The 24257-nt window shown below is 40.9% G+C and overlaps 1 protein-coding gene across 8 annotated transcripts in view; it reads right to left on the bottom strand.

Annotated features, from left to right (window-relative positions):
* The window catches only part of MEIS1 (Meis homeobox 1), a 188053-nt gene that overhangs the window by 69903 nt on the left and 93893 nt on the right, over window positions 1–24257 (bottom strand). The window lies entirely within an intron of this gene.

Below are 24257 nucleotides of genomic sequence, written 5' to 3'. Positions count from 1 at the left end.
CCATGTTGCTGGATACCAATATCAAAGCTGCTGCTGCTGCTGCTAAATTGCTTCAATCGTGTCCAACTCTGGGCGACTGCATAGACGGCAGCCCACCAGGCTCTCCCGTCCCTGGGATTCTCCAGGCAAGAACACTGGAGTGGGTTGCCATTTCCTTCTCCAGTGCATGAAAGTGAAAGTGAACGCGCTCAGTCATGTCCGACTCTTCGAGATTCCATGGACTGTAGCCCACCAGGCTTATCCGTCCATGGGACTCTCCAGGCAAGAGTTTTGGAGTGAGTTGCCATTGCCTTCTCCATATCAAAGTTGAAGTGGGTGTATTTAAAAAAAAAAAAAACAACACTATTCATTTCAACTCTTCTGTAAAGCACAACCAAATGAAATTCTACCAAAGTTGGTTCCCTATCTGAATGTCAACATACTCTAGGATTCTGAACACAGGCCAATGTAGTAAGGTCAAAGACCAGAACATTTTGCGTGCGAAGAACAAGTCTCAGGAGTTAAGAGTGGACAAAAAATATTACATGATTAGATAATAAAATGAAATCCATACTTCTTGTAAAAATGTTTAGAATTCTACTAAGATTAGTTTTGGCACAGATACTTTCTATTTAATAGTCAACTATATCTAAGTTTGAAATATACATTTCTAAAGCCTGGGAGAGAAGCTGAGGACATGATTTCCATCTAGTTGAGACACTGACTATTTTGAACACTTCACCCCAATAAACTCTCCCAAGATAGAAACTGTCCTGATAGTCAACTTTCTCTTCTCTATATGAATGGGAAAGAGCACCCCAACTCTCCATTTTACTGTATGTGCCATCAGAAATTAAATTCTGGTCTATTGAATGTTAATTAACATAGCTTTCAATCTTATTAATAATGTCCGATTAGATGCTTAGAAGTCTCGTTAATGACCACTTCAATGCTCTTATATGTAAGTTTAAATATGTTCTATATCTATACACATGGGATTCGTTTGTGGCAAGCAGAGATGTAGCCATTTTTCCCATAAGCATTGTGACTTGATTGTCACTTAATCAATAAATACACAATTAGAATAAGGCTTTGCTTTCATGGAATATAGTGCTGCTCTCTTAAGAGCTTCGAGTATATTACGACAAAGTGGTAATTAATCCCCATTATATCCCTTTGAGGGACATAAATGGAATCTATTGTTCCTCCCGTTTTACAGGTGAGGACACTGGCCCGGGGCTGGCACGATCGGCAGCAACATGACCCAGGCATATTTCCTGCTTCCCATCCAGTATCTAAGCCTCTTCATGACAGAAGGGTGTGGCAAGGCCTTTCATAATCTCCATTCCTGTCCCCCTTCAAAAACCTCCATACACTCACCTTGCCTGCAAGACTCACCACCATCCAGCCCCACCCACCTTCTAGATGGTATCCTCTTCGCCTCACCCCACCTCACTTTCTGTTCAGCCATCTTCCGTTCTTCCAACACACCAAGTAGGTTCCTACTCGCAAGTTCCTACTCCAATGTCATTGTCAAGTCTCAACTCAAATGCCAAGCCCTACCCTCCCCACTCTCCACTAGCCTGCCTTATCATTCTCACACCATTCTCTCCGCTTTATCCCCATAAAAGCAAGCATCACACTCAGAAACACCCATTCTGATTATTTCTTTCCTTGGTCATGTTTCTTTTCCCACTCATTTAAGCATCTCAAACACCCTCAAATTTCTCATTCACCATCCTCAAAGCCCAGACCTTCACATAAAGGAAACCAAATATTGATGAGACAAAGGAATGGCTCTAACTTGCCATGATACACAGATACTTTCCACTCAAATGCAACATCAAAATGTATGACAAGATTTTTTTCAAAGCCCATAGGAAGTATAAACAGTCTAATCCAAGATCCACAGCACTACTTTTCTTACTTCATTCCTAAAAGTGATAGCTACCCATTCTTTTCAAAGCAAAGTATATCACCTCCATAATCGGTGAAGATCATAGGTGACAATCACCCTACTCACTAGGATGCCAGTCATCACAAGCAAAATCTAATGATTGAACACTGACCTAAAAGCAATTCACTGCCCAAGGTTTAAAACACGACTCCTATTGCATAAATATTTGCCACACAATACAAGCCAAATGAAGGGTTTCCCAGGTGGGACAATGGTAAAGAATCCCTGCCAATGCAGGAGATTCAAGAGACATGGGTTTGATCCCTGGGTCGGGAAGATCCCCTAGAGTAGGAAATGGCGATCCACTCCAGTATTTTTGCCTGGGAAATTACATGGACAGAGGAGCCTGGTGGGCTACAGTCTATGCGGTTGCACAGAGTTGAACACAACTGAGCACAAAGCACGTATATATACATATAGTAGATCTACATCTATACTAGTTGAAAAACTACATAGTTATATATGACCCTATTAGATTGTATAAATTACACTGCTATTCACTAACCATGAGACTTTGAACAACAGATAACTTTTCCTTGATTTTATCATCTGGGAGTTCTCCAGGCTAGCAATTCTTAAGTAATACAAACCTGACTGAAATATGCAAATTTTAGCATCTAGTTGTTGGTACTATTTGCTATATAGGGTTGTATACTGATGTACCTAAGTCATTTCCAATCTATAACATCCTCTATAATATAATTTGCTTACAGTTTTGCCAGGTCTTCTTTCAGTGATTTTCGAAAGAATTAATAAACATGTCAATGGTCCCTCTTCACCAGAGCTGAATGGTAACACCTTTTGCCCTGTCTTGTTAGTTGTGTTTTAATATTATGACCAGAACTGGATAAAAATTAATATTTATGCCATTTACCTTTAGTTACTTTGAAAATTGAGAATTGTCACAGTCATTTATTTGTGCTGTGTTTTCAAGAGTATTTTTGCATGCTTGTTTGTGAGCAAGTTTTACATAAATTCTTAGAAAGCAAAAGAGATTCACATTTTATTTATGCAAGGGGTGTCAGGAAAATTCTCTTTGGATCTTTAAAGTCACCTGAATCATTATAGCTTCAAAGAGCAATCTATGGCCTGCAAATTGTCAGTGCAAATTTAGATTGTTTCTTTACATCATGCAGTTTCTGATTTCATAATTTAAATATCATAAAATGAGAAAGTTCAACCCTTTTATTTTCCCCTCTGTCACTTTTCATGTGATCTGATTTTAAGTAATTGGAACAAACTGTGCCTAATTTCATGCAGCATAATTGCCAGGCAGCCTCAAGCTATGGAGACCCAGCACTCTGTCTCCATTAAACAATTTTCAGTTGTTCAGGATATATTTTTTTAATAAAAATGAATGAGCCTGGATGAAATTAAATATCACAATAATCTGGTCATTGTTAAGGGGAAAAAAGAGGTATCAACAAAATTCCTAAACCTTTGTCTATGGTAGGACAACTGGATATTTTTCTTTTTCTGATAGTTCTTGGACCTAGTGTCCTGCAAACTTTCCATTCCCTGAAAAAATAAAAATTCATATTTGCTAGAATCACATGAAAGCCACGGCTTCAGGTAGTTAATCCACACTCAGCCAAAAATTCACAAAGAAGGAGGCTTTTAAACTGAAATCCAGTATGTTTAACTATCTTAAATCCTAATCGTCTTTACTAGATAAGCGTTTTCTGGACAGTATGAGTTACTCCTTTGTAGACTTAAAAAGAAAAAATGACTTGACAAAAAACCCACATGCCACAGGCAAGGCTGCTGTGAAAACATTCAAAGCCCAGTTTGCGTTCTGCCCATAGGGCTAGGGAGACCATGAGAAGGGCAAAGGTAGATGTCATTTTACAAAAGAGAGGAGGAGTGCCATTTTAGGAAGAAAATAGAAAATTTATTTCAAACCATTGCAACCACAGGGCTAGGCCCCCCTTGCCATTTTCCTGAACACCTTTGCTATTATGGCATCTAACCAGCAAGGACGCTGGTTGAAGAAAGATCAGTGGGTTCTCGTGAAGGAAAGAGGGATTGCACTTGCCAGATATACCAACCATCCTAATCTCTGTGGGATATCAAAGCAAATTTGACCACAGTCCAATAGAAGGTGACGGGAGACCTCTCCTTTGTTGTGTACATTAGCTTCCTGCCATTATCTCTTAAAAGCTTAATTATTTGCAAACAATTGATCAAGATGGGAATTTGAGAAAGGATATGCAAGGACCACTGGGAGAACTGCAACGCATTAAGAGAGCAAACAAAATTACCTTTAGATCTTACAATAAGAATTAACGATTGAGACGGGAGAGTGAGGCAGGGCAGTAGCTGCAAGGCTTCTTTCTGGAGTGTTTCCCATTTGATCTGCATTAACACCTCAGGAATGAGTGAAAGCCATAAAACAGTGATTATGTATGGGTAAAGCTGACCCTCCCTTCCAACATTAAACCTGCACACATGTATTAGGCTGGCTTCCCTGGAGAGAGCAGAGCTGCTGGACTCAGAGGGAAAACAAGTGGCTTGTGGGCAGTGGAACCCGAGCTAAAGGAAAGAACTCACTCAATGACCATCCTGATTTCAATAATCAACACCCTGACTTCTTCCCCATCTCCTGCTGAAATAGACACTACTTGCCACTCTTCCTATGTTTCTGGAACTGCAGTGTGGCTTCTAATAATGACCTCGGATAGCAGTGATGGCTCAATAACCCCATCAAAGAATAAAATGATCCCCAGAGTATGTGTCCTGTGTAGTAGAAATAGAGGTTGTCTGGGAAAAAAAAATCTAAAAATAGGTTACATAAAAATTAAGTCTGAACTGTCCTTTTACCAGAGAGAGAGGATAGAAAGTGACAGGAAGAAAATGGCAACTCTCTAAAGAAAGTTATCTCTGTCCAATTCCAATCTTGTGCTTGAGAATAGGGAGGGGGGTCCTGATGTTGGTTATCTGGTATTTACAAATTTACAACACACTGGAAGAAAACTTATTTCTTTAAACAATCCAGCCCACTCTTTGAGATACGCGTTAATGGGAAAAGAAACTCTTCAGCACACACAGATGGAAAATGTCCAGCTTTCTATCTTAACGATATCCTTGACCAAATGTACTCCTTTCATCAAATCTTCCACCCCTGACTGCAAATGTGGATGCCAAGACAGTGATGAACTTTATCTTATCTACCCTGGTAACCAAGTTTCAATAATGCTCCCCCTTCACTGCCTTGCCCACTCTAACAGCTCATTGTAATGGCAGCAGAAAATTTGAAAATAATCCTGTACAGAGCTCACTGGTGAGATAATGGAAAGCTACGCTGCCCCTTCTCAAGCCTCAGATTAGTAATTTCTTGTGACACAGAACTGCCTCTCCACCGAAACTGCAAAACAGCTATAACAAAGCAATAGAGGTGGAAGCAATTTTCAAGCAAAATGTTACATGCTATACTTTAAAAGGTATGGGAATAGGTACCAGGGGAGCTGAATCTAACAGGAGGAATTATGGCAACTGTCCAATATCACCCTTATCAAGGCAATGTTCTGTTGCTTGGCTGAATATGTTGGAAGAACAATTTCGGAACTTCTTTTATCCCTTTTTCTCCAGCCCTTTGCCTCCTCCACAGCCAAGTTTAATGCATTAATATAAGTTGACCTTGAGCTAAACTCTGGTATGTGATGGAGAGATACTCCCTTTAAAGAAGAAGAAGAAAAAAAAACTACCATATGGCTCTTAACCATTGGATCTCTGTGTTCTTTTAAAACTTCTACTGAGTTCTTGTCACTAAGGGAATATTGTAGATCTAAAATAAAATAACCAGCTATGTATGTGACCTCTAAGAGCAGAAGCAGAGGCTTGTTAACCAAATATATTTGTATTTGTTTAACATCATCTTTTTTTGCCTATAAAAACTTCTGCCACTTTAAATAAACTTGCAGCCATTTTCCCCTTTTGCACTGACTATGAATAGCTTACACTGTGACAATTACATTGATCTAGGATACTTCTTTCCTTTAAAAAAATCCATAATGCTTCCCTATTGTCTTTCAGCTTTATGAATTAGTTTTACTGTTTCAGTGAATGCTTTTTTGTCTTCTGACTGCACATTATCAAAGAGACACTTTGTGCCTCCCATTTGCATTACAAAAGCAGAGTACCGTGCAGTGGAAGAGCAAAGCCTGAATGCATAGCAGTTGAGTCCTGCATCCTCACGGGCTGAAATCAAAAGAACGGTGGTGGGGTCCTGACTGGCTAAGAAGCCAAAAATGTTTGGAGCATCATCAGTGAAGTTACAGGATTTCAACTTGCTTTCTTAATTCTGAACCAACGGTCCCAGATTGCCCAGCGGCTCAGACTAAGTGCTCAGCACTGGCTTCTTCTGAAGCCCAGTCGAGCCATTTTCCAGACAAGCCCTCCAATTTCTTGTCTATCCAGCAGTGGTTATAAGAAGTTGCTAGTAGGAAGTGTGCAAGCAGGAAGGTCAGGTAGGAATCTCTAAACTTGATCTTATTACATGAAAATGACATGAATGTGGAAGGAAAAATTGAACACTAGGTAGTATTTAGTAACAGTCTTCAGTTTTGCACTAATGAGACTATACAATACACAGCACTGAAAACGTTGTTATATATTTAATTATAAGAGGCTAATACTATAATGTATTCCCTGTCTCATCTATCTGATCTTTTAATTTCTTATAAATATCCTTCAAACATAAAAACACCAAATAAAGAAAAAAAAAAAAGGATACTACATTAGAATACATTCATAATCCTCTGTATTGGGAACTTTTTTTAAGTTGCTTGCAATTCCATTATAATAACAATGTTTAGATCTATTCTTCAGTAGCTATAGATATGTTCCAGGAGTATTTTTAAATATATGCATTAAAGATATAAAATTTAGACTCTAAATTAGCAATTACTTATATCCTTCTAAAAGTATTAAAATTCATGAAGAGTGCTGAAATTACTTTGAACAGTTATGATTATTAATGAACCCCCTGAATATTGATTCTCTTAGTAGGAAACCATGGCTATAAAAGGAAACACAGAAAAACCTATAAGAAAAACAGGGTAAGAGGAGTAGGGGATGGGGGTAGGGGTGGGAACAGGGGAGAAAATGAACTTCTTTTGTGTACTTTTTGGATCACTTTAAATAACAGCTCGTTTGAACTCTTCTAGATTGTCAGTAGGACATGTGCATTACACAGATATACTCTTGGTGACCCTAGGAGTGGGGACTATGCTCAGTTCCACTGTACAGATGAGAAAGCTGAGGCTCGGCTAGGTCCCAAAACGTGCACAAAGGTTCACAGCTACATAGATCTGGAGCCAGGTCAGCCTCCCTCCGAGTTTCTCCACTTGGCTACACTTTCACTGATGTTTCTTTCCCATCTCTCCATTCCCTTTTTAAGCTAAACATTGTAAAACCAAAAACATATTCTAATGGAACATGAACACGAAAGTTCTCCATTGCAGTGAGTGGTGACTGTTTCTCTGCAGTTTTAATAGCCTAAATCCAGGGAGAGTTGCCTCCTTCCTCCCCTCCACCCCCAGCTCACATCCCCACTGCTTCTGCCCTGCAGGCAAACATCAAGGGTCAGGGAAGGAGCTGTGAGGTGGAAGTTAGTTCATCAGGACTTTTCCCCATATTCTCCCTCCAGCATCCATCCAAAGGGACTTGATTAAATAGCAGCTTAGTAGTATTAGTAAGAGTGATCGAAGCGGTCATAGCAACATACACTAAGACGTAAGGATGTAACAGGCAGTGTTTCAAATCCTTCACATGCATTAACTCACGTCATCTCCACAAAACATTATAAGAGAGGCTCAATTATTATACCCATTTTACAGATGAAGAAACTGGAGTACCAAAAGGACAAATAACTTTCTCTTCACACAGTTTGTAATAGAGCTGGGATTTGAAACTTGGTGACTGCAGATGGTAACTGCAGCCATGAAATTAAAAGACTCTTACTCCTTCGAAGAAAAGTTATGACCAACCTAGATAGCATATTCAAAAGCAGAGACATTACTTTGCCAACAAAGGTCCGTCTAGTCAAGGCTATGGTTTTTCCAGTGGTCATGTATGGATATGAGAGTTGGACTGTGAAGAAAGCTGAGCGCCAAAGAATTGATGCTTTTGAACTATGGTGCTGGAGAAGACTCTTGAGAGTCCCTTGGACTGCAAGGAGATCCAACCAGTCCATTCTAAAGGAGATCAGCTCTGGGTGTTCTCCAGCTGAAACTCCAGTACTTTGGCCACTTCATGCGAAGAGTTGACTTATTGGAAAAGACTCTGATGCTGGGAGGGATTGGGGACAGGAGGAGAAGGGGACGACAGAAAATGAGATGGCTGGATGGCATCACTGACTCGATGGACGTGAGTCTGAGTGAACTCCGGGAGTTGGTGACGGACAGGGAGACCTGGCGTGCTGCAATTCATGGGGTCGCAAAGAGTCGGACATGACTGAGTGACTGAACTGAACTGAACTGATACCATACAAGTTGAGAAAATTCACTTCCAAATTATTTTTGTTTTCTAAATGCTGGATGGAGCCAACCCACTCATTCCTGATAAGTTAATCATGAATATATAGATGATGATTACTACTCATTTTATGAAGAAGCTATTATCTTAACATGTGTGGGTCTACACCTCAGTTCTGTTAATGGAAGTAATAGGAAATTTTGTTACAAGATACAAAACTTAATGGAAACTAATACATCCATCACTTTATTCATTCTTCTCGTGTTGCTTATAAACATAAGAATGAGGGTAGGTTATATACAAGAACACTCTTTAAGGATTATAGAAATAAATGCCTGCTCTTCCATCCAACTGCATTACAATATGCCTTAAATTGTCTGCTTTGAAATTAATTGTTGTGTGTTTTTCTACCAATTACTTTCATTTTGTATGTGATTCTTAATCAAATATGAGTTAAATTCCATTTGGAACCATTTCATTTTAGTAGAATACTAATAAAAACACAGGAATGCTATTGCCATTTACAAGGCAACCAGCCCAGTTCTGTGCCCAATAAATATTTGTTGTATAAACGAATGAGTGCTATTGAAGTTAGAAACACCCAAAATGCGTCAACTAGCATTTATAAGTAGATGACTTCAGATAAACAGCAGAAAACTAGCAGCCCCGTTTCAACAACTGTTCATCCTTCTCACTCAGTTCTACAAATCCCAAAAGCAGCGTAGATTTTATTTATTTAACTAACATGTTATAATGCTCACACTGTGCCAGGCAATGTTCTCAGTACTTTACAAGTATTTACTTGTTTAATCCTTCTAACAAATCTATGAGGTCAGTGTTTTTACCCTGATGTTACAAATGGGGAAACTGAGGTGCAGTTTAAGTTACATGCAAATAGGAGGAAGTTGGGATTTGACCCTAAGAAACCTAGTTCTTCATGTTCTTCATTCCTGAGTTATTCTGTTTGTCTTTCTTAGCATGTACAAATTCCCCTGAAGTTTCTTCAAAACCTACTCTATGTTGTTTTGGGTTCACATGTTGCAAAAGTTCCCTTCCCACTCTCCAACTGCAATGTAATAAAATTCAAGTTCTCCATCTCACAGGACTGAAGAAAGAATAGAGAAGACAGTTTCGACATACAAGCCTTCCCCAAGAATTTCACTGTAACAAATAAAACAGTGGCATACCATCCTAGATCACTTTGCTGAAAAGAAAGTTCATGACCAGTTAATACAATAAACTTCAATAAAGTAAGGATCTTTTCCAAACTATATACAGCTCATCTCCACTATTGCCGAGAGCGTGCCAGCTACAAGGAGACCTATCCCCCACCCGAAGAACACTTTTCCTCTTTAAAAATCAAAGCAAAAGAGTTTTGAAACCATGAAGAGAAAAGACCAGGAAGATAAAATACAATGATAACACTTGGAACGAGTCTGTTGACAGTCGTCATTATTGCCTTTACAGACACTTTGTCCAGCATTAAATATTGAGGGAAAACACTTGTACAAAGAATAAAGTATCCATAAGTGAGAAACAAAACCAATACACTTGTTGAGAAGATGTCTTGAGAGAGAGAAAGCGAGAGCTAGGGAGAGAGATGGAGAATTCGTGCTGCTCCCAATATGACTAAAGACCCCTGGAACTGGTACTCATTCTCTAGTGCTAATTTTCCCACTTAAATTACAGTGATGGTGTAGCCTCATCTCATTAGAGATCATTGTCCCCAGTAGACAGTTGTGTTTATGGGGGACTCTGGCTGTTCCACACCTGCTGATCAGGTTGCTATGTGATCAAGGCTGCATACAAACAGCAGACTCGAGCTTGCTGGACTGCGACTGATGAGCCCAGGCTAATTCAGGGGTGATTATGTAGTTTACTGGACCACTAAACCTCTTTAAGCTTGTAATTACTGCCTATTTGAGTAAAGAACATTCAAAAGCAATTCACTGCATCATGCCTGCCACAGCTGGAAGCAGGCTGCCAGCAGTCTGTGGGGACATTAAAATCTACAGGGACGTGGATTGAAGCCCAGCTAGCAGACACTGTCAGCAGCACCCGCAGCCAAGTCTGTGCACATTCCCGCTCACCTCTCCTGACCAAGCTTACCATTAAAGGTGCCATGAAAACTATAGAACAGCCATAAAGATGACAAATAACGGACTGAAATGATACAAACTACATTTTAATGATTTTCCCCCTTTTGTAAAGCTAAAATCGAAAACCTCTTTTCACAATGCCAAAGAGAGAGAAAGCATATGCTTTACATAACACGCAACACTGAGATTTGCCATGCACTTGGTAAAAGTTCCATCCAAAAAAATACCAGCTTGAAAACAAAATGCCCACCTTTTAGGCGTTCTAAAAGAACTGGGATGTACCGTCATCTGAGATCTCTTCCACCCACTTAGCAGTCGTGTTTATTACCTTAGCTGGAAAAATATTGTTTAGCTAGTGGATTGACATTTTCAAAGATCACGTGTAGATTTCTCCTGTTAATGAATTAAAATGCTGTTCAGACACCTAAGTGAAATTTACTTTCAGGAGTCAGAGAAGATTTCAGGGGAAAAACATGTATCAGTATTTATCAATGTTCTGGTTTTCTTTTGCTGACACCTTAACAACTGTAGTTCTTTTGTACAACAAAAGTGTAAAACATGCTCTGCATTGCTGCAGATATAATTATTACTTGTCTCTAAGTAACCAAAAGAAAAAAAAGACTGGAACCTAATGAAGGGGGATTAAGTTAATTTCTTTTTTAGCTAACAGTTTCCTGTCTCTCAAAATGCAGACCTTGGTGAAGATAATGTTCAGGGAAGGAAAATTAAGCTTTTTATTTCACTAAAATCTCCACTTTGGAATATTGATATTAAAATATTAAGATGATGTTTATTCTTTAAAAGTATGTAAATTTGGTATTAAATAAAGCCACAGAAATCCTTTCTGACTACTTCATCCAAAGTCCACAGATCCAGGGGGTTTATGTATTATCTACACATCATTCCTATTAATATTCATTAGGTAGGTCTGCTTGCATTTTTATAAGCTGTGAGAGAGGCAAAGAAACAACCAGAATTCTTTAACACACAGGCATTATCAATTCAATGTATGCCAAATAGCAGAGCACCCTAATCTGAAGTTAAGATTCTAATACAATTTACCTTTGCTTAGCTAATTTTTATGAAAACTCTTTCCCCTTTACCCACTGTAGTCTAAGCTATTTAATTATCTCTATTCTCTGCAACATACACTTCAATTTTTAATTTAAGAGATTATTCAGCACTGTACTTTATCTTGGTTAGCAACAAAACTCTTACCTTGCAATCAAACTAAAGAGAATTTCCCTTTAAGGAAAAAAAAAAAAAAAAACTAAAAACTTTAAATTGTCTTAGTAATAAGATTACCTTTATCTTTATGAACCTTTTTAAGCAAACCCCCTTTAACTCCCCAAAGCATTTATTGATGTGAATTCACGGTCTGTCTCCAGAGTGGATTATAGAAGAGGGAAGAGTCTTAGTCAAAATTTGGGCAGATCCCCAGTATTTGTTTCCCAAATCATGTTTCCTCGGTCACGCAGTCTACCCAGAGAGGGAAATGCTCACAGGGCTGTGGATGTTTTTCTGTGGCATTCCCAAAGAGCCCACAGACATTCCTGGAACATCTTAGATGAGTGGGATAAAGAGTGGAACCTGTCACCAACAAGATGACAGGATAAAGGTGACAGAAATAAAGGTACTCAAAGTTAACTTGGAATGTAAATTGGGGCAACCACTACAGAAAACGTATAGAGGATCCTTAAAAAACTAAAAAGTGGTACTACCAGGCGATCTAGCAATTTCACTCCTGAGTCTATATCTAGAAAAAAACAAAAACTCTACTTCAAAAAGACACATGCATGCCAATGTTCATAGCAGCACTATTTACAATAGTCAAGACATGGAAGCAACCCAACTGCCCATCAACAGGTTGACTTAAGAAGATGCATGTGTATATATATACATATATATGTATATATATAGTCCATTTTATATATATATATATAAATATATATATAATGGAATATTACTCTGTCAGAAAAAATAATGAAATCCTGCCATTTGCAGCAATCATGGATGGACTTAGAGAGTATTATGCTTAGTGAAAGACAAATATACTATATTATATAACTTATGTGTGAAAAAATAATACAGGGACTTTCCTGGCGGTCCAGTGGCTAAGACTCTGTGCTCCCAATGCAGAGGGCTGGGGCTCAATTCCTGGTCAGGGAACCAGATCCCACATGCTACAACTAAGACCTGGAACAGTCAAATAAATAAATAAATATTTTAAAAATAATAATACAAACAAATCTATACACAAAACAGAAACACAGTCACAGATAGAAATAGAAAACAAATTTATGGTTACCAAAAGGGGAGGAGGGACAAATTAGGAGTATGGGACTACCAGATACAAACTATTCTATATAAAACAGATAAGCAACAAGGATTTACTGTATAGCATGGAAAGTTATACCCAATGTCTTGTAATAAACTATAATGGAATATAATTTGATAAAAAACAAACAAACAAAAGTTAATAGCCAGTCTGAAGTGGTTTTTTTAAGCTATGCGTTTGGGTGAGCTTTTATGTACTCTATATTTTATAACACTTCACATTTTCAAAGGCCTTTATTATATTTCATGAAATTTGAGACTTACACTTACTTGGTCAGGTTGGCAGCATAGGTAAAGCCGCCTCCATTTTATGGACGAAAAGATAAAACTCAGAGTGGACACATGGCAGGTTATGTGGGCAGGAAGTTGCGGCTCACAGGCCTGGAGCTCAGGCTCTAACTTCTCAATCTAGTTCTCTTTACACTCTTATGAAGCTCAAAGTTAATCTTGTAATGATAAAATAAAGAGCTGGAGCCATGTTTTTCAGAAAGCTACCAAGAGTTGGCCTCTACAATGTAAGCAAACGTGGGCCCAGCCTCTGTTTTACTGTGTAAACACGCATTGGTCTATACACAAAGGGTGAAACAAAAAACCCAGACTAAAATCAGATAAAGCAGAACATCTTTCAAAATGGCTGTCATCATTTCTAACAAAACGTACACTACGTTTTGTTGCGGTGCTGTTAAGTGCTACGTCACTTCCGTCGCGTCCGACTCTGTGCAACCCCAGAGACAGCAGCCCACCAGGCTCCCCCGTCCCTGAGATTCTCCAGGCAAGAACACTGGAGTGGGTTGCCATTGCCTTCTCCAATGCATGAAAGTGAAAAGTGAAAGGGAAGTCGCTCAGTCGTGTCCGACTCTTAGCGACCCCATGGACTGCAGCCTACCAGGCTCCTCCATCCCTGGGATATTCCAGGCAAGAGTACTGGAGTGGGGTGCCATTGCCTTCTCTGACATATGTAAGCTAAGTAGTGCTAAAAGGTCTTGAATAATGGCATTAGTCCCTTCTACAACAGGCTTTGGGAAAGAGATAGCTCAGTTGGTAAAGAATCTGCCCGCAATGCAGGAGACCCTGGTTTGATCTCTGGGTCAGGAAGATCCACTGGAGAAGGGATAGGCAACTCACTCCAGTATTCTTGGGCTTCCCTTGTGGCTCAGCGGGTGAAGAATCCACCTGCAGTGTGGGAGACCTGGGTTCGATCCCTGGGCTGGGATGGTCTCCTGGAGAAGAGAAAGGCTACCCACTTCAGTATTCTGACCTGGAGAATTCCAAGGACTGTATAGTCCATGGGTCACAAAGAGTTGGACACAACTGAGCGACTTTCACTTCACTACCCAATGACTGAGTGGTTTGTTTCTCTTTGAATCAACTAGACAATCTTACTTTATTTAATATGTCATTCCTTGCCATTTCATGTGTGATGTGAGGTTGCTAATAACATATACAAGAGGCCTAATTTCCCCCATGCCTACAATTCTTCCTAGGAGGACTTGGGCCTGTGTGGAGAGCCATTAACCTGGGCAGGTCAGGGGAGTGCTCATCAAGTCCATTTCTGCTTCAGTGATGTGGTTATACATTGACAAACAGCAAATCCAAAGGAAAGCATTTTAAGAGGTATTGGTTTCAAGAGATGCCGTTAGGTATACCAATTGAGCTAGATAACTGAAGCTCAAGTCCTGAGGAACCCACACGAATTGGGTGACCTTGATCAAGGCATTTCAAGTCTCTGAGCCTCAGCCTCCTCATCAGTGAAAATGAGGATGACAAAACCAGCAGGGGTCAAATGATACAACAGACACTGCATCGCTTGGCACAGTGGCTGGCCCGGATGGAGGGCTTAGTAAAGCGTAGATAAATGTGACATGCAAGGTCATGCAAGGTTGCAAGGTTGGGCTAATCTAACCAAACATACCATATATATATAATTTTTTTTTCTCAGTTTGTTGGGAAGAGGGTCTGACTAGGTAATCCTTGAAATTTATTTTTCTAGTGTTTGTTAGGTTTTAATGTTTTCTTACAATTCTCTTTATTTAGACAATCACTTCTAGGGTATCTAAAGGCAGGGCAGCTTCAAAGGCAGTCACACAGGGCCCCCCACACAAAAGAGCCCATGTCTGTTTTCATTTGCTGGTATTGCCATCTTGAAGTTCTTCATAAGCCTTCTGGAAGCCCTGCATTTTCAATGTGCACAGTTTATATGGAGGATGTATGCATTCTCTAGAAATCCTATAGCAGGTCCTGCTAGAAGAAGGGAGGCCACATTTTCCCCATCAGATGTTTTATATGCAGCTACAACCCCCTTGAAGTTATCTGAACTCCACATGGAAGTGAACAAATAATTACTATATTCGTACTAAACAAATGTGAAAAAAGAAAACAGTAAGTAGGTGAGACATTGTAGATGTGTTCAGGCCTCAGACAGAAGAGTAAAGACACTCAGACGACCCTCTGCTGGGCTGCAAGGGCTCACACACTCCTGTAAGTGCCTAAATCACCCTTGGGGACAAACTGAGTCACCGAGAAAATATCCCATAATATCAAGTCCATGGGGAAAAAAATCAATAATCCGGAACCTTCAAGGTGTGAGGCCCATTCTGGCCCACTGGATGCAGGGGCGTTGGGAGCCTTTGTCTTTTGGTGGCTGGGAGTTAGAAGTGGCAGTTCGCCCACCTTCCTTGGCAGGGGATGAGCGTCACATTTGGCAGAAAAGTGTGCTCTCGAGAAAAGGGAGCAGAGAATCTTTTGGCCTGGGCTCCAGCTAGGCTAGATCAAGAGTGAGAACTCACCCTTGCATGCCAACCAAATGCCACTGTAATTAAAAACAAACCTTTGGAAATAAAAGTATCTGGAAATTATTTCGGTTCCAGCACATTCACAATAGGATCTCATCAATAGTTACAATTAACTCACTTGGTCATAGGTTTCTGGAGGTTGGAGATGGGGTGGAGCTGCCATTTTATTTTCTCAGCCTGCTTAAATAGAATTCTGCTTTTTGTTTAAGGAGGTCCAGATAAATATATAAATAGGCAAACTAAAGAGAAAAATGTATGTAATAAGGCATAAAGTTTCAGAAACCTCTAGCATATTTGAATCAGCACCTTATAGCAAATCTTCTAAGGTGGCAGCCCTGATTTTTAAAAAATGCAAAATTCTGTCATTCTGATGATGCCAAATGATGAACTCGAGTATTATATGCATATATTTTGTTTAATGGCTTCATTTATTTTAATAACAAAGGGAAACTAGATTTTACAGATGAAAGCTTTTTTTTTTTTTCCTTGGCTCCAATGCAACTGGGATTTTAAAAATCCGTGATGTTAACCAATATGTGATAATGGCTGCTCTCAGGAGCCCTACTTCATACCACTTTATGCAGTGGAAACCTACACAGAGTAACTACCAGTAGAGTGCCACAGATTTAAGAGGGCACGATTGGGTCTTATGATTGTTCATGTCTTTCCTCTGAATGGTTACATGTTCAGTAAAGCGTCAGCTGTGGAATTACTGAAGCAATGGGATTAACTCACTAAAGATTTATTATAAATGAGGCAGGAAGGTGCTGCTCATGTGATTTCGAGGATAAGAAAATAATTGCATAAACCCCTTTTTCCTCTGTTCAGAAATCTGCCTACAGGGTTTAATATTTTGTTGAGAATCAAAAAAATAAATCACAGCAAGTAACTTCAGTTTAATTCTTGTCTGATTTCTTCATTACACTGGATATCTATAATGAATCAGGACACCAGGAGCTCATCAAAATCAGTTCCCATGGGAACAAAAGGCACGCCACCCCAGAACCTCCCTGTCAGCCCCTAAACGTGCTCATTTATTCAAAATGTCTGGTTACCTTCAGAAAAGAAAGAGAGAGAGGAAAGAGAAAGAACGAAAGAAAGAGAAGGAAGAATGGAAGGAAAGAAGAGAGGGAGGGAAGGGAAGGAGAGAGGGAAGTATTTGACCCATTAAACATTCTGGTGAGATGACACAAACCAAAAGTCTGAAGTGTTTTTTTACTGAGAGCCATACCTTGAAACTCTAGAACACAACAGATGCAATTCACCAGCCACACACAGGATGTAGAGTGATTTTACCGACACTATAGTGGCCTAAGATGGCAGCTCGTGATTAATAGCTGTGTCATCCTTGGCCCCGCTGCAGTCAGGCCTGGGGTCTGATCCTGACACACAGAGCCTTCGTCTGCAGCCAATCAGCAGATGTAAGCACACAGGCTCTGTCAGGTTGACATATCATGCCTTCAACGATGTCAGCGAGTATTAATGTTCAATTATCTGTCCTAGAAATGACCCACGCCTTTATGCATTGTGTGACTGCGCACATGGCACTCTGGTAATCCCAAAGACAAGGGCAGAGATGCCCGCAGTAAACCAGCTACTGGGGGTTGGCTTTCCAACGCTGTCATGACATTGCCTTGCAGTACGGAATAGGAGATTTATTCTTAGATTTTTTTCCTGAACCATATTTGAAAAACCAATAAGCTATCTATCTATCTTCCTTTCAGTATGTCTGCATGCCAGTAGTCCTTTCTATTTAAACATCAACCCTTCACATGAGTCATCAGTGACTAGCCAATTGCACTGAGCCAATCGTTCTTTATATACGACAATGAGCTGCTCATTATGTGTGGGGTGCTGTGTTATTTCATGAAACCAGGTGTATTTCATTTACCATCAAAACAAAATGACAATAGTAGGTGCTTCTGGAGCGATGTCAAGATCAATTCAACTTCAACTCGCAAATCTGAAGGAATCTATTCAAGCCAGCCACCCCTCCTGTCCACTATTAAAGATCAGGCCTCTGGCAGAGGCATGATTTAAAAAGCATACCTGATATTGTTTTACTTGTTAACCTTTACAGTTTTGCTCCAGTGTTTTAAAATACAGTGTTGATTTGTTGTAGTTAAATTTAAAATCCTCCTTTCTCACGTATCATGGTAAGAAAAGAAATTTTATCTTAGTAGACAGCTGCATTTGCATGGTTTTTTTTGAACTCAGGTTCAAAGGTTATCAATAACAAGTTTGCAAACTTCTCATACAACCAGCACTGAAAGATAATGTACAGTAATTGCATGATAACTTCCTCCAAAACTGAGATAAAGCCTTTAATGCAATCTCAAGTTCACCAACCTGTACATGATAGTAAGAACTTAAGTAGTTCATACTGCAACTCAACAAATCTGCCCCATGAGACAAATTTTTAAAGAATAGAAAATGCAATTATTTTTCCTGTGGAAAACCACTAAAAATCATTATTTTGCCTTAATTTTACCATGTGAAAAGCAAGCTGATTATGAAACATATCTATTAAAAGTCTAGCCAGTCACAGTTTGGTGACTTGTGTTATTTCAATCTATACATGTACTCTCAACTGCACTGTGAGAGTCCTTTTATCTTCTTTACTCTTTTTTTCCCTTTTCTTGGTCTGTCTACTGTGTTCCCAACAGCAATTTTTTCCAAATGACTCCCACTCGCCTCTAGCTCCCAATCCTACCCCTGGGACTCTTAGCAGTTGACTTTGCCTCCTGGTCTGCTAACAGAACTAGGAGGGGAAGAGTACCCAAAACCTACCTCTTGTGTATTTCTAAACCTCCCTGCCTTGATCTTCCTCTCCTGGTTCTCACTTGGTGCTAAGTCCATGCTCTCAGATGCCATCCCATAACTCTCCCCACTAACCCTCTACTGCCAACTTGCTCTTGATCCTTGCTACATTAATCAGTTCTTTTCTACATTTATCTTCAATGGTTCCTGCTCTATTGCCTAAGTAATTAATTAGACTGGGCTTTAACAAATTGCATGGAACATAGTAGCAATTCCATGAAGGACAGCTGTATGCTATGTGTAAAGGTTCAAATCTCCCTTCTCCTAAATATTAAAAAAGAGAGAAACTTTTCCCTCTTGTTACCACTTCCTCCTCCTGCTGCTGCTGCTGCTGCTGCTGGTGCTAAGTCACGTCAGTCGTGTCCGACTCTGTGCGACCCCATAGACGTCAGCCCACCAGGCTCCGCCGTCCCTGGGATTCTCCAGGCAAGAACACTGGAGTGGGCTGCCATTTCCTTCTCCAATGCATGAAAGTGAAAAGTGAAAGTGAAGTCGCTCAGTCGTGTCCAACTCTTAGCGACCCCATGGACTGCAGCCCACCAGGCTCCTCTGTCCATGGGATTTTCCAGGCAAGAGTACTGGAGTGGGGTGCCATTGCCTTCTCTGACTACTTCCTCCTGCTCCTGCCCAAATTGTAACCCTTTGTATATTACCCCTTAATCAATTGCAAGCCTCTACTGTCACATTGCCCATATGCCCTAGAATACAGCTTCTTTCTCTTCCAAAGGCCTGAAACAGGTCTTTCAAAGGTCACTGGTGATCTCCTAATCCCCATACCAAGACCTTTTCTAGTCTTTCTACTTCTCAGGGTTTGATTGCCTCTATTTTGAAACTTTGCTCTTGCATTTGGTCAATAAATATCATCAAGCATCTCTCTTATGGCTCTGAAGATACAGAGGTGAAAGATTCAATCATCTTATTTATGAGGGAGGCAGTTCATAAATAAACAGTCACCGTGACAAGTATTCTTTATCAGATGACCATCAAGGTGCTATGGATCTGAAGGCAGGGGCCATTTTCCTTTCTCCTGGAAAGAACCAGGAATGGCTTCCCCAAGCTGTGACATCTGAGATAAGATGTTAAGGATGTAGGAAAAAGTGTGAAGTAGAAAAGGGGTCATGGAGGTTCCAGATGAGGGAACAGCACATGCCAGAGTGCAGAGTACAGGACTGCTTAGCATCTGTTGGGTAAGCATGTGTAGAAAGGGGGAAAGAGGAGCCTTGGTGCTCAGTGGGTCAGTGTCTGACCTCAAGAGTCCGTGAATGGCAGGCTGAGGATGTTGTATCCTAAGGACAATGGGGAGATATTACAAGATTTCAAGTAGGGGTGAGATTTGGCTCAGAAAAATCACTCAACCGGCAAAACGGGGGTTGCTTGTAAGGAATCAATTTTAACAATTGTCATTGATTAGAGGCAGGGAGGCTGATTAGGGAAATGGGTAAGCAGAAAACAAGGAGGCTATGGCAGCGGGACCAGACAAGGATAAGAGAATGGAGATGTGTCTAGGAGGGAGAATTAATGGGACTCAGGGAGTAAGCAACTATCTGTGAAGTGGGGAAAAGAGGAAACCTTCAGGGCTGACTCTGAGGCTCCTGGCTGGAGCGTTTAGGTCCATGGTGATGCTGTTAGCTGAGACGAGGATGACAGAAAGGGGAGACAGTTTGGGACCATGATGTGTTCTATCCGGGAATCGACCCTGATTTTCTCATCATGGGACCTTCTTTCCTTTTCTTAGAATTTAATGTATTGGAGCTAGAAGGATCCCCAGAGATGATTGCAGCCCACCTCCACTTTGGACAGACTTCTTGCCTGCCCCTTTGTCTCTTTCTCTAGGTTTTTCCTCCAGACAGCCTTTAAAGCGAGGCATTGCCTGAATTCTGCTCCTGCCTCCTCCCTTTCTTTCTCAGCGCTCTCTGGGTCCATGATTCATCTCCATCTCTAGCTTTGGTGGAGGCAACACTAAGCCTTGTGCTCTCACCAAAGACACAGTCATCCCATTTCCAACTACTGACCCACAACTCACGAGGATGCCCCACCATCACCAGTATCACAGGTACCCCGTACTGAACTCCCCACCCTCCCCTAAAACGAGTTCCTCCTTCTAACTTTCCTTCTTCCCTGGAAGAGACTCCAGCTCTGGAACTGCCAGCGTGAAACAGGGAAATCACCTTTGAATGTCTTCTGTACCAAACGTCTCCCCATGAGTGGTTATGAAAACAGGCCTGAGAGTCAGATGGGTTGGAGTTAAAATCTAGTCCCTGCTTCTCGCTGTGCCACTGCAGGCAAGTTGTTTAATCTCTCCAAACCTTGATTTCCTTAACAGCAAAATAGAGCAACTAGGAGGCTCTCCTTGAGAGGATCATTGTGGGAATTTGGTGAGATAAAACATGGAAGTGCTGAGCAAGGCCTGCCATGGTGGGGGCGGGGTAGGGGAAGTCTGCCCCAGCCTGGAAGACACTTTATTCACTGATATTATTTAGAATTGCCAGTACATGGTGATAATAATAAACAGACTGACTTTTAGTCATTTTATTTTTATTTGTAAGTTCTCTGTGCACATGGCACCGAGCAGCCACCTTGGCATATCACTGGCACTCAGCACAGTGTATGGTACACATACACTATGCATGTGCACCATGAGCCAGCTATGAATGCTTCTATTTATGAGATGCCCAGTTTACCTCCAAGATATTTTCCACCATCCATTTCTTCTTTCTCCCCCGCCCCCTTTTTGGCTGTGCCACTTGACTTGCAGGATCTTACTTCCTTGACAAGGGATTGAATCGAACCCAGGCCACCAGAGTGAAAACCACCAGGGGATTCCCCACCATCCATTTCTTTACACTCTCACAACCAAAACCTTCCCAACTGACTGCTGTAACTGTCTTCAAACTGTCCTCCTCACTCTGGTTCTTTTTGCAAACTGCACCACCAACTAGATCTGTGCTCTTTCCAAAGAGCGTAGAAAGCTCCCAGGTGTACACAGTGCATTGCACACAGTAGACACTCAAAATGTATTTGTACTCAAAAAAAAAAAAAAATTGAATGGCCCAATTTATATTGTTATTCAAAGAGAAGGGTAGTTGTGGCCTGAACTTCAGTCATCATGATGGGGAAAAATAAAAAGCAGATTTGAAAGGTCCTTCTTCCACTGTGCATGGGATTAGGTCACTCTGTTGTGGAAAACATCCCAGCCATCTCTCCGCACAAACCAAACAATTTTAGGTATTTTTCAGATAAGAGCCCTGTCTTCATCCTGCTGCCACATAATCCTTTCCCCCTCCCTGCCACCACACACATTTGAGCAGCACAGGTGTCAGAGCCATGGAGAGTTTAGAGGCAGCATGGCACCCATGCAGGGAGATGCCATAGAACAGCTGTGATGGCTTTTGAGTGAGTGTGGCAAAGGCATGGCCCTGATGACGTCATGAGGACTTCTGCCTCAGTTCTCACCAGACCTAGTCAATGTTTCAAGAGCAAAAACAAACCACTATTTTAAGTCTCAAGGTCTGGAAGGAGCGACACCCAACAGATTGACAATTAAGGCACTGAATTTTTCTCCAGTTTCTACTTTATCCTACACAAAGACCTCTGGTAGATCTTCAGGCTTTTCCAGCCCACTTCCTTCCATTAAATGTTCCATCTGTGAAGTGGGGGTATAATGATTAATTGTAGCATCACATGCAAAGTACCCAATAATCATTTCAAATCAAACAGGATACTTGCTTACAGCTGGATTTTTCAAAATTCAAATATATACTATTTCATACATGTTAATTTGGCCTTTTTTCCTTGAAAATTCACCCCACTCAATCACTCTTACACACTGATGAATGTTACTGAGTGCTCACAGTTTCTGGTCCAAAACGAACTCTTTCAGGGAGTAAGTCCAGGGTGCCTGTCGTCTTGGTAATTGATGATGTTTTCACTTCAAGGTGTGGACCCGAGACCCACAGGGCTCAATGGGGGGAGTAAATGAATCGACCTGACTACATCTCTTGCCCACCACTCCTGATACGCATAAACTCGTTACTGCCAAGTGTACTTCAACATTATCAAGAGGGGATGGCAATATACATTTTTGACAACGGCTAAAGCGATTTCCTTATTCTCCTCTACATTCGCAAATTAAAGCGCTTGCTTTGTCGTTACCATTCTTTGTGAGAATCTGGTCTTCCCTAGCTTCGCAATGAATTATAAATGCCTGCACCAAAACAAAGGCTAATCCACGATGCCATCAAATGTATGCCTCTCTTCCTAATTTTGATTTCCAGGGCCCCTGGTTTCCATAAGAGGACACACGCAGGGGCACACACATACTGTATTTCAAATGGAGATTTTATGTAAGCTTATTTTTATAGTGATTCTGAGAGTAGCTGCTCTGCTTTTTATCTATGCAAACTGGAAATAAAGTAGGCACCCTGCCAGCTCCCTGACAGCAGGCCAGGCCCGGGCTGCCATGGGTGACTCGCACAATGGCATCTAAGGGCTCCAGAAAAGAACCCTGACTAATGGCTTTTGGATTCCTTGTGACCTTTGATCCTCAATGACTTAGACCAAAATAAACGACCTAATTTCAAGAAACTACATCCAGCCTGTGAACTCTAATGAGTGAGAGAATTTACCCACCAAGCAATGATTAATAGGTATGTGCTATTTATAATAATCTTTAGATCTTTGCCCAACTAGAGAGAATATACTTTTTGGATGCTCCTTCTTCCCTTGTATGTTATTTATTGCTTTTCCCTTGTTGCTTTTAATATTTTTCTTGGTATTTAATTTTTGTCAGTTTAATATGTGTCTCGGTGTGTTCCTTGTTGGGTTTACCCTATATGGGACTCTCTGTGCTTCCTGGACTTGGGTGACTGTTTCTTTGGATGCTCACTTTTTAAAACAAATTCATCATCCAGGATGCTGTGAAATTTGAGAGTGCCCACCAGGCAGCGGAAATACAAAAGGATTTCCTGAAGCAGACTGAAGTTGGGGAGTAGGACTAGGAACAAAAGCATTTCTCCCTCAAATGAACATATTGTTTCTGTAGTTGGTGATTCTGTTACTTCCTCGCTGACAAAGCCAACCAGATCTGTGTGTGCTAAGTCGCTTCGGTCGTGTCTGACTCTTTGCAACCCTGTGGACCACAGCGCGCCAGGGTCCTCTGTCCATGGGATCCTCCAGGCAAGAATACTGGAGTGGGTTTCCATTTCCTTCTCCAGGGGATCTTCCCTACCCAGGGATGGAACCAGCTTCTCCTGCATCTCCTGCACTGGGGGGCAGACTCTTCACCCTAAGCGCCACCTGGGAAGCCCATACCAGATCTGGAGTGCTAAAGTAAGAATCTGAGAGCCAGCACAGCAATGCACATGCTGCCCTCCCCCTGTGATAACTCCCATCCCTGCCTACTGTCACCAGAGCACTGACGCCAAGTATGGGCAAGGAGTGAGAATCTGTAACATCCAACCTTGAGAACCACCATTTCACCCATCCTATCACACAAGTGTGCTGTCAACAAGTCCCAAAGAAAAATACAGTCTATCTGCAGAGTCTTTGATCTATCAGGAATTTTCAGCCAATGAAAACACTGTGATACTCATTTAGGGCATGAATTTACCCTATATGATACTATAATGATGGATAACATGTCACACATTTGTGCAAACCCATAGAATATACAACACCAAGAGTGAACGCTGATGGAAACCTTGAACTTTGGGTGATACTGATGTGTCAGTGTAGGTTCATCAATTGTAAGAAATGTACCACTCTGGTTGGGGGGCCCTGCTAATGGGAGACGCCCATATG

Source organism: Bos javanicus, chromosome 11, assembly GCF_032452875.1.
Source record: "Bos javanicus breed banteng chromosome 11, ARS-OSU_banteng_1.0, whole genome shotgun sequence".
NCBI classification, from domain to species: Eukaryota; Metazoa; Chordata; class Mammalia; order Artiodactyla; family Bovidae; genus Bos; species Bos javanicus.
The sequence above is the reverse complement of the archived record's forward strand: the minus strand, read 5'-3'. Positions and strand labels throughout refer to the sequence as shown.